The sequence below is a fragment of the Lithobates pipiens genome, unplaced genomic scaffold, assembly GCF_037356315.1.
Source record: "Lithobates pipiens isolate NorthernLeopardFrog02 unplaced genomic scaffold, aLitPip1_a1.2 Scaffold_55, whole genome shotgun sequence".
Classification (NCBI taxonomy): Eukaryota; Metazoa; Chordata; class Amphibia; order Anura; family Ranidae; genus Lithobates; species Lithobates pipiens.
The window spans coordinates 2,351,251-2,362,507 of NW_027507877.1; the positions used below are offsets into that span (position 1 = coordinate 2,351,251).

General features: G+C 45.0%; 1 protein-coding gene across 1 annotated transcript in view; it reads left to right on the forward strand.

Moving 5' to 3' along the window:
- The window catches only part of LOC143957714 (cytosolic phospholipase A2 gamma-like), a 121,259-nt gene that overhangs the window by 52,753 nt on the left and 57,249 nt on the right, over nt 1-11,257 (forward strand). The gene's annotated exons all lie outside the window — the stretch shown is intronic.

The following is an 11,257-nucleotide window of genomic DNA, read 5'->3' on the forward strand; positions in this document are numbered from 1 at the left end:
TGAGCCCCTTCTCACACCCGTACGCTCTGAGCCCCCTTCTCACACCCGTACGCTCTGAGCCCCCTTCTCACACCCGTACGCTCTGAGCCCCCTTCTCACACCCGTACGCTCCTAGCATCACTCACATATGTGTATATATGACAAGCACGTACAGAGACATGTACACACAAACATGTAGACACACAGGCATGTACACAGTCACACAGCCCCCCTGCACAACAGCCCTTACTTGTAAGGCATCTCTAGTCCCGCTCTTGTTTCCATATGCAGAGGCGTGCACATGCAGGGTATGGCCAGAGGTGGCAGCAAAGAGCCCGATGTCTGCTCATGCCAGAGCAGCAGCCTTCCAACTCGTACACATAGAGGAGCGTCCACAGAGCTCCTCCGCACCCGCCCCGCCTTCTCACATCCAGACGCTGGGGCCCCTTACAAGTGTATGGGCTGTACCCTCCTGATGGCGGCCCTGTGCATATCCACCTATTTTCCTTTAAACTCAGGCAAGGGTCTTTTGGTAAGGGGTTCCAATGATTATCTAAAATGTATATCAATAGTTAAAAATCACGTTTTTGTATATGGCAATAAAATTGTTAATTTGTTATAATACCATGTTTGTCGTCTTTGTGTACATAGGATAGGAATGTATATTGGAGGTTTGTGCTGTAATAGTCATGTCTGGCTGGGGGGGCATTTTGGTTAAACTGAAGGTTTTGCAACAACTTCTAAAACTTTTACTGTCCCAATGGAGTTTTGGCCCTGGAATGTATCTTTGGGATTACTTAACCACTTCAGCCCTGGAAGGATTTACCCCCTTCCTGACCAGAGCACCTTTTGCGGTTTGGCACCGCGTCACTTTAACTGACAATTGCGCAGTCATGTGACATTGTACCCAGACAAAACTGACGTCCACTTTTTTTTTTTTTTGTTTTGTTTTTTTCCCCACCACACAAATAGAGCTTTCTTTTGGTGGTAATTGATTACCGCCTAGTGTGTGTGTGTGTGTGTGTGTGTGTGTGTGTTTTGTTTTTTTGCACTATAAACACGAGCAACAATTGTTAAACTTTTTTTTTTATTTTTTTTTTTTTTTTATTTTTTTTTTTGGCTATATCCCTAAAATATATAACCAATTTTTTCCTCATGGGCTTCTATGTGTTCTTCTACATATTTTTGTTAAAAATCACCAATAGGCGTATATTGATTGGTTTGAGCAAAGGTTGGTGTCTACAAGATGGGGGGGGATAGTTCTGTCATTTTTATTAGGGTTTTTTTTTTTTTTTGGGGGGGGGGGGGGGGGCATTGTCATTTATACAGTGATAAGTGCTATAAAAATGCATTGATTTACTGTGTAAATGACACTGGCAGTGAAGGGGTTAACCACTAAGGGGCAATGAAGGGGGTTATGTGTCCTAGGGAGTGATCCTAACTGGGGGGAGGGGCTGCAACACACAACAGTGATCACATCTCCCGATGAGTACTGATCTCTGTCCTGTCACTAGGCACAATGGGGAAATACTTCGTTTACAAAAGCATCTCCCCGTTCTACCTTTCTGTGACACGATCATGGGTGCCTGGCAGACATGGGGGTCCGTGGGATGTTTGGCCACATGCTGCCAGCAGTGGCACTTAAAGGTGACATACCTGTGTGCCTTTTGCCCACCAGTGCCATTCTGCCAACGTATCTGTGTGCTGGTCGGGAAGCGGTTAATTTAAAAACTCCTTGGCTGCTTTTGTTTTTATGAGTTTGATGTAATGGTTTAAACTAGAATGTTAAAGTGGCTGTAAAGGAATAGTAAACGCTCCATGTTTTTTCACCATTTTATGCATTAAGGTAAGTTTGCACTGCAGTCCCCCCCCCCCCCCCCCGCTTTATTTATTTATTTTATTTTTTTGGATGGATTGATAGAAACTGGAACCATTGGCTCTTGCTTTCAATAAAATCAGATGACATGGGAGCTGGGACAGGGCCGAGTCCTGCTGTCAATGGATGCAGCAGGACTCGGGATGCACCCACACAGGTGCCCGCATGGAAATTGGATCTTCGTGGGGGCACCCAATGAAGACGGGCTAGGAGCGCTGCCAAGTGCCTTCTGAAAAGGAAGATCCGGAACACCCTGTACAAAACCCTTGCACAGAGGAGGCAAGTGTGACATTTATGTTCTTTGTAAAGTGTTTGTGTGGGTTTTTTATTTATATTGATTTAAAAAAAACTTTAGCTTAGCTGCTCTGTGCTTCAATATTGCACAGAGCAGCCACTTACCACCTCGTCTGGGGTCCCTTATCACTGCTGTCCACTCTACTCTACTCTCTTCTGAGTGTCCTCATAGCAAGCTGTTTCATGATCCTAAGCTGGGATGTGTGCATCCATAGACACACATAGTGTGGCTTATCCCTGCCCTCTCCTCGCATGATTCGAATAGCTGCATAAGGAGCCAATGGTTCCCACTGTTGCAACTGTGTGAAGTGGGAGAGAAGCAATACTGAAGATGGGCACAGTGCTAAAGCCAGAGGCACCAGGCATGTAAGAGGGGCTGGGGGAGCTGATCATGGGATTTTATTTTTTACCTTCATGCACATAATGCCTTAAAGTGATTCTTAAGACCAATTATTTTACTTTAAGTTGGAATTCAAGTGACTCTTTCCTCCATGCTCCAAAAAACTATTTTCACTTAGATGGGTATGAAAAAGGTGCCCATTACTGTTCCCTTTATCTGCACACAAAATATATATTCAAATGTACTAAAATAAACCTGAACTGAGTTGAAGAAACAATATTTTGAGGGGGTCATGTGTTCTGGTTGCCAAAGCCAATGGCCATCTAAGTGATCAGATTTGCTTCTAAATGGCTCCAAACTGCTACTAATCCCCACTCACAGCAAAAACATTCCCTACACTTATGGGAGGGAGTTGATGGGATGAGAGGGAGGTGCATGGTCCTAAAGGAAGCGGAAGTTCAGACCTCAGTAAAAGACGTTTCTGCTTAGTGGGAGAGCCTCTAAATGGTGCAGATCTGTATATCTGGCTCAATGCCAGAAAGCAGCTCCTATCTCAGAATTCTGAAAGGAACCAAGAATCCGAGTCTACTATACACAGCAAATAAAGAGACCTGGAACAGTTTCCTAGACTGTAACAAAGTATTGCACTCACTTGTATTTGTGCCCAGACTTGCCACTAAAGTGAGCAGCCTTCCAAGTAATTAATCATTGGCATCGCTACCTGAATCTATGGAGGAGGCTTTTTATTGTACTGGTTCCCAAGCTGGTTACCCTGCAGGATTGTGCTTCATATCGGCCAATCTACCTTCTGAATGTCAATACAAATGTTTTTACTAAGATTTTGGCCAGTCTCCTCTCTAAAGAGATTGATTTGCTATGTTTACCTAACAGGGCTTAGGCTGGGCAAGGGCATCCTCTGTGTCTCCCCCCTTCTCAGCCAATAGGATTGCTTCTCTATTCAGCCAACCAGGTGACGAGTCTCAGGACCTGCTTCATGATTGGGTGGAGAATCAAAGAAAATATTGACTATTAATTTGCTTTTGTCACACAACTCGGTGGTCTAGGGGTATAGTGCACTGCGCCCCGAGCCCACCCCCCTTTTTTTTTTTTTTTTTTTTTTTAAAGCCCACTGGAGCCTCTGGCTCTAATCCATGTGTGTCTAAAGAAACAAAACAAACACGCCTCATTGGAATCCATGTGCCTACCGCCCCACATGTAGATTAGGGGGGCAGCGCCCCTGTGTGAGGGACTGGAGCATGCATTTGTGGGCAAGCATGGGCAGATGGGGGACTTTGCTTAATTTTATTAGAAAAATAAAAAATAAAATACACTGGCTCTTTTATTTATCAACTTTATTGCTGACTGCATGCAAAATTAACATTTCAAAGTCCACCATACATGTGCAAGGTTTTTCCTACTCCTAACTACTAGCTTGTGCTGCCCCAGCATACCTGCAAAGGTGAAGTCAGAGCACTTACCTCAGCTTGTCTGTATGCTGGAACATGTGCACGAGCATTGGATGTGCAGGACTGAACATCAGCTGAACTGGTCTCATGACACCCAGCACTTACTGACACACCCTGGTGTATTTCAAAGAACTTATTAGGCCATTGTCTTCCAAAAGAAGAGAAGATTAGCAAGTCTACTTATGCAAACAATCAAAAGGACAAAAACATTACTCAGAGATATGGGTAATCATCTACAGTATTCTGACTATCAATAACTGAATTATTTTTACCTACCAACAGTATATAAAGACACTTCTAACGTGTTATTACAGTCCCACTTGTATCCCACTGGCCTTTAAATGATGAAAAAAAAAATAAAAAATACATTGGCCAGCAATGTTGGGGCCCTGGAAGAAAGCCCAACCATTCCCAGCAGACAACAGAATAACTTGGCAATCTCAGTCTCTCACCACGCCCAGAGCGCTCTCTTCTAGGTCTCCAGACATTTGCTCTTACTCAGTTCAAGCCCGCAGACAGTGATAGGAGTTGCTATGATTTCTCTCTTTCAATCCTGCTGAGACAGTCCACATTTTCCTTCCTTACCAGTAGTGGGAATGCTCTGTAGTGCAATCTGATCTCACCAGGCAACCAAATCACACTTTACACCTTCCCAGGGAGAAAGTTCCCATCTTTGAGGCAAGGTCCTGTGCAATGAATAGACACTCTGTGGTCTCCATTCATTGTGGTCAGCAGTCCAGTCCTTTCATTTATGCCAGTAGTACAGTCTTTTTTTTTTTTTTTCTCCTCACACCATCTCATTTAACACCTCTCTACCCCTCTCAGCAGACTACAGGCCCTCTTCTCCTTGCTTTGTTTCAGCAGCCAATCACTGCCCTTCCAGGACTGACCCAGTTCCAGCCAAGAGGGCTGCCCTTGCACTGGAGACACTCCTTAGAAGAGCACTGCAAAGTGTTTTTCTTAAAGATGGCTGCTGCCCTTCTGTATTAATGAATATTCAGTTTAACCCTGTCCACACTGCAGAAGGATAATACAGCAGCAACAAAGGAAGAAGTTTTGCAGCAGCTATTGGTTATGTTACAAGGTACAAACATACCCCATGCCAGTTACAATTATACTGCGAGCACACCTGAACATTATCCTGACAGCCTAAAAGGCATGAGTGTCAGACAGGTGGCAACCGGATGACACCCTAGCCTTGGCACTGCTGTCATTCTTTATGGTGGGATGGGAACATTAATGGGGGGTGAGGACATTATTGGGGGGACTAAATAAAGTAATTGGGTCATTGAGGACAGTAATTAGGGTCACTTAGTCACCCCCAATATTGTCCTAAGGACAGTATTAGGGCAATAATTGGGTCACTGAGAACTAAAACGTGGGGAGAGCCTCACTGATGTGCTAGCCTGCTCAGTGCCTTATTGGGGTGTGACACCAACCCTAGTGATGCCACTGATTTTGATTTATTCAACACCCACTTGGGGACATCAACCATTAAATGAACTTTAACTGCTGACAAATAGGGATGAGCCCAATGTTTGAGTTGAACATTGGGTGTTCACCTGTTTGCAAAACAGCGAACAATATGCGGTGTTTGCAGCAAATTCAAAAGTTGTCAGAACACTGTTAAAGTCCATAGGACACTAACATGAAAAATCAAAAGTGCTAATTTTAAAGGCTTATATGCAAGTTATTGCCATAAAAAAGTTTTGGGGACCCAAGTCCTGCCCCAGGGGACATGTATCTATGCATTTTTAAAAAAAATATATCATTCCTGGTGGGTGTCTATAGTATGCCTGTAAAGTGGCGCATTTTTCCTGTGTTTAGAACAATACCACAGCAAAATTACATTTCTAAAGAAAAAAGGTAATTTTAAACTGATTGTGGCTGTGATGAATTGTCAGGTCTCGGTAATAGAGATACAGATAATTGAAGAAAAAAAAAAAGAGCATGGGATTCCCCCCAGTCCATTACCATGCCCTTTGCATCTGGTATGAATATTAAGGGGAACCTCAAATCAAAATGTAAAAGAAAATTGCGTGGGGGTCCCCCTAATATCCCTACCAGTCACTTCGGGTCCGATATGAAAATTAGGGGGAACCCTGCACCAATTAAAAAAAAATTGCTTAGAGGTCCCCCCCACAAAATCCATTCCAGACCCTTATCTGAGCACAACCTGGCAGGCTGCAGGAAAACAGGTGGGATGAGAGACCGCCCCCCTCCTGAACCATACCAGGCCACATGCCCTTAACATGGGGAGGGTGCTTTGGGGTAGCCCCCCAAAGCACCATATCCCCACGTTGATGGTGGACAATGGCCTCATCCCCACAAACCTTGACGGTGGTTGTGGGGGTCTGTGGGTAGGGGGCTTATCGGAATATGGAAGCCCCTTTAACAAGGGGACCCCAGATCCCGGCCTCCCCCCGTATTTTATTAAAAAATAAAAAAGTCCCATGGTGTAAATTCACACTGCCTGGCGAAGAAGAGGGGGCGATGCCACTCGGTAACGTCACTGGGTGGCCCCGTCCTCAGTTATAAAAGTGCTGTCACAGCAAAGACACGTCAGATGGCGGAAGCCTCCCATGGATGTGGGCTGGTTGCGACTTTTTTTTTCTTTTTCGGTCCGTTGGGCAGTGTGAACTTACACCAAGGGATATTTTTATCTTTTAATAAAGATCTTGTCCCAAGCTGTCTCTTGTCTTTTTTCACCATTTTGACACTTTTCTGTGAAATGGTAGGGGAACATTTCTACCCTGTTACCAATTCACACAGGGGGGAGGCTGGGATCTGGGGGGATCCTTGTTAAAGTGGGCTTCCAGATTCCGATAAGCCCCGTGCCCACAGACCCCCACAACCAGTGGGCAAGGGTTGTAGGGATGAGGCCCTTGTCCCCATCAACATTGGGATCCATACCAGACCTGAAGAGCCTGGTATGGATTTTAGGGGACCCCAACACAATATGTTTTTTAATTTTGGGTTTTTTAATGAGTTTCATCTGTATTGCCGAGACCCGACAATTCATTACAGCCGCAGTTTTAAATTACATTTTTTCCTTTAGAAATGTAATTTTGCTGTGGTATTGTTCTGAACACTGGAAAAATGTACCATTTTACAGGCATACTATAGACACCCCCCAGGCACGATATACTGAGGATGGTATCCCAGGTAACGGAGGCTATCTGTAGATTGGTTATGGGGCACTGTGGCAAGTGGGTGTCTCTGAGTCAGCTTGTCAGCTTGAGGCCGTATAATTCACTTGAGAAATTCCGCTCTGTCATATTGTAATACATATGGTGGATGGTGGACCTGCAAAGACCAACGCTAGGGGGGATTAATGGTTTCAATAGCAGATGTCTTTTGGTTAATTGTTCATGTTAATTGTTATATATATATATATATATATATATATATATATATATATATATATATATTTATATTTAGGTTTGTTAATAAAATTAAGGCTGCTACGGCCTGTTTACTCCAGAAGTTGTTTGGCTTTCATTTCAATGATGGTGGAAGGTTGGAGTATTAGGCTTGGTGGCATTCACAAGGTACATCTGTTATACAATAGTCATGCCTGGAACACTCAAACATAGGCCTATGTTTGACATGCAGTCCAGACAGAAGCTCCAAGAATCCAGATGACCACCCAGGTCCATGAGACATGGGAGCCAGGGCCACCTAATGTGTGCTGCACAAGGTGGTTTCCTCTCACCATCAGGGGAAACTCTTTTTTTCTCCATCACCATCCACTCAAGATCTGACCAGATTTGCACCACTAAACACATCACTCTATTTACTCCCAAGTATTGGCTGAACTTTTCACTTGACTCTATTAGGTTATCACACAGAGGCTCTTAGCTTTGTTTATAAGCAAATCAGAACAGTGCACACCTGAAGAAGACATACTGTACCTCACTTACCCAGTGCCCCGTATCTTGGTTGGAGAACGAAGTGATGAGAGGACTTCCCCTTGTGGCTCTAGTCTGAGTTCCCCTGAATGTGGGACTGGGGCACAGGACACAAAGAAGCACGGGTGCCAGTAATCGGGAAGCAGGCAATAGTGGCCTCTGGACAGCAGTCAGCAGCTGTACAGGTACACCAGGAGAGGACCAAGGATGATGCCCGGGAACTGGACATTGGAAGCTTGGTACAGAAGCTGTGAGGACACACAGTCAGAGATAGATGCAGGTACCCATTAGGATCAAGGACTTGGTTCATTAGTAAGCCCGGATCATCATGAATAGATAGTAAAGATGTAGTCAGAAGCCAAACTAGATTAATAGACGAGGAGCAGAAGAAGCGTAGTCAGGCAGCAGGCTGAGGTCATTACCAGGAAGACAGCAGAGCGTAGTTAGAGGCAAGCCAAAGTCAAAGTATAGAATCCACAAAGCAAGGTCAGGAGCAGGCCGAATCAGCAACAGGAAATCAGCAATAGCAAGATCAGGAACACAGGTCACAGGTAGCTGAGAAACATCCAGTAATTAGCACACATCAGGGCCTCCTTTAAATAGGCATCTTGGCATTATTCTCAGGATTGGGCGTGCGTGCCAATGTGCCCTGGTGCACACAGATGCTCCGACATCTCAGTGTATGTTGGTTGCTTACCAGAGCTCGTCTGTATGCTGGAGAATGTTGAAGCGCATTAGCTGCACAGGAATAAGCATTAGCTGAATTGGTTTCCTGACACCCAGCACTTACCGACACACCCTGGTATATTTCTAAAACTTATTAGACCAAGTGCAATCTAAATGAAGAGAATATTAGCAAGTCTACTACAATTTACAGTCAATGATAGTCTCTCACCGGACCCACAGCGCCCTCTTCTGAGTCTCCAGACATGTGCTCTTATTCAGTTCAAGTCCGCAAACAGGGGTAGGAGTTGCTATGATTTCTCACTTTGAATCCTGCTGAGACTGCTCTGTAGTGCAGTCTGATCTCACCAGGCATCCAAATTACACTTCACACCTTCCCAGGAAGAATGTTCCCATCTCTGAGGCAAGGTCCTGTGTGATGAGCAATCTGTCTGATGTCTTAACTAATTGTGGTCAGCAGTCCAGTCTCTTCATTCAGCCTGTAGTCCAGTCTCTTTTTCTCACCCCATCTCATTTAAGACTGTCCTCTCTCTTCCCCTCAGCAGGCTGCAGGCCATCTTCCCTTTGTTTTTTTGCAGCAGCCAATCGCTGTCCTTCCAGGACTGACTCAGTTCCAGCCAATAAGGCTGCCCCTGCACTGGAGACACTCCTTAGGAGAGAACTTCAAATTGATCTCCTTAAATATGGCTGCTGCAGTTCTGCATTAATGAATATTCAGTTTAACCCTGTCCACACTGCAGAAGGATAATACAGCAGCAACAAAGGAATAGGTTTCCCATCAGTTATATTACAAGGTACAAACATACCCCATGCCAGTTATAGTTATACTGTGAGCACACCTGAAACGTTTCCTGACATAGTCTATAAGGGTATCCTTACCATGAGTGCCAGAAAGGTATTTGATTTAGTGGTTTTGCTATGGGGGTGCACCCAGATGGCAACCAGATGACACCCGCCAGAAGGGTGACACCCAAGCCACAGCACTGCTGCCAATCTCTCTGGTGGGGTTAGGACAGCAATGGGGTTACTAAAGACATTAATAAGGGGGAATTAGGACATTAACGGGGGACTAAGGACAGTAATGGGGTCACTGAGGACAATAATGGGGCCTTACTGATGCGCTAGCCTGCTCAGTGCCCTATGAGGGGGTGACACCAACCCTACTGATGCCACTGATTTGATTTATTCAACACCCACTTGGGGACTATTAAACTTTAACTGCTGGCAAGGTCAAAACACCAAAAAGCTGTGATGAAGGTGGCGTGGGGGTGTCAGGATCTCCACCTTGGCCAATCAGAGAATACTTTGCATTCATTCAAAAAATGCCAAGCATTTTATGAATGGTGCCCACGTTGAGTGGTCAAGCTCCTGTGTTCACAATGCAGCAAGCCAACCACCCTGTAGGGGGCAAAGAAGCTAGTGGAGATCACTGGAGATGCGGTGTAGTAGCAGTGTAGCCAGTGGTGGCCGGTGCTCAAAATTGTTGGGGGGCGCAAACAAACTGAAAAAAATCCCATCAATCACAGCCTCTGTGCCCATCAATTGCTCCCACTGTGCCATCAAACGCAGCCACTGTGCCCATCAATTGCTCATACTGTGCCCCATCAAACACAGCCACTGTGCCATGTTAAATGCTGCCAGTGTGCCCCCTGCCAGCCCGCCATCTGCATTTACCTGTCTCGGTGGGACAACTCCTCGATGTCATCTCCCGTCCTCTCCACCCATACTCTGCTATGATTGGATGCCTGTATTCCAATCACAGAACAGTTTGCTTCAGCCAATCAGGTGACAGGTAACAGATTCAAACACCTGATTGGAGGAGAGGAGGTTTAATGTTAGGAAAGCAAATATTTATTTGATTTCTAACACAGCACAGTTACCTGTGAGCGCCCAGCATGGCACTCACAGGTCACGTTTTTTGACACCTATTAGAGCCTATGGCTCCAAACGGGTACTTCAAAACCTCCACCGCTGATGTAATATTGGCACCCTGCACCCGAAAGGTGCTGGGCGCCTGAATAGGGGGTGGCAGCGATGGCCATAGATAGATTCATGCAATGCATCCATCTATCTATTGGTGCTAGGGGGTGGCAGGAGAGAGCGGGCGACCCTTAATGCATGGACTGCCACTGAGTGTAGCAGTGTTGTAGTGGGGGTGTAGTAGTTAGAGTTGCCCCCTCATTCCTTTAAAACTGAACACACATTAATTACACAGTTTCTGTGGCTGATTATGGTGTTAATTAAACTCACTTGGCGTCTTATCTGCATTAAACTAGCCTCAGAACCTGTATTATTAATAAGTGTTCAGGTTTAAAGGGATGAGGTGGCAGTGTAGTAGTGCTGTAGTAGAGGTGTAGTACCAGTGTAGTAGTACTGTAGTAGAGGTGTAGTAGTGCTATAGTAGAGGTGTAGTACCAGTGTAGTAGTGCTGTAGTACCAGTGCTGTAGTAGAGGAGTAGTGCTGTAGTATTGCTGTAGTAGATGTGTAGTAGTGCTGTAGTAGAGGTGTAGTACCAGTGTAGTAGAGGTGTAGTAGAGGTGTAGTAGAGGTGTAGGCACCCAGGGATTTCCAGCTTCTAGAGAGATCTCACAGGTATGGTATATACATAGTTACATTGATCCATTGTAACTACACATAAAACATCCATACCTGGAATTCAGCTTTAGAAACATTTTCAGGAAGTAGATAAAATTCCTGCTAATTGAC